The following is a 669-nucleotide window of genomic DNA, read 5'->3' as shown; positions in this document are numbered from 1 at the left end:
GAATGTTATAGCTCTTATTAGTAAGTGGTCAGAATGAAATTAAGTGGGCAATAATAAATATTGAGAAGACGATAGTCGCATGTCATCATCATGATATACCGAGTTATATTATGTCTGTTGACAAAAAAATAATGTTAACAAAAATGAGACATAAAGACGTTCTGAAAAGTATGAGATAAAACGAGCCAATGCGAGCATTAGGAGATATTTGAATAGATGAATATTAAGTGATTAAGGTTTAGCGTGTTAGAGCTTGTGATTGGCTGTAATCTGATAGTGTATCACTAATACTCTCATTCGACACGCAGTGAAATACGAACCTTACTCTACCGTATCAAGTTATAGACCAATCAACGTGGCGTATTCATGTCATGTGAGCATGCGCAGTGGACCAATCACCGAGTATGTGTCGTCTGCACCGGGGCGTTGCGGGTTTATTAAAACTCCCTTCATTCGCGGTGAGCTGGTGAGCGCGGAGTTGTGGTGAGCGCGTTTGTCTGCCGAGTACTCTCTGGGTTTTAACCTCGCTTAATAGCTTGGGTCTGGCTTGCCCGACATGCACTCTTCCGATGCTTGCTGGCAAGAAGATAATCTCGTTATTAGCACCCACCGCCGCCGAAAGCCACTCTCATACATCACCCATAAGGAAAATCGCTGCCTTTGTATGCC

This window comes from Strongylocentrotus purpuratus, unplaced genomic scaffold (assembly GCF_000002235.5).
Source record: "Strongylocentrotus purpuratus isolate Spur 01 unplaced genomic scaffold, Spur_5.0 spur5_scaffold_13, whole genome shotgun sequence".
NCBI classification, from domain to species: Eukaryota; Metazoa; Echinodermata; class Echinoidea; order Camarodonta; family Strongylocentrotidae; genus Strongylocentrotus; species Strongylocentrotus purpuratus.
The sequence above is the reverse complement of the archived record's forward strand: the minus strand, read 5'-3'. Positions refer to the sequence as shown.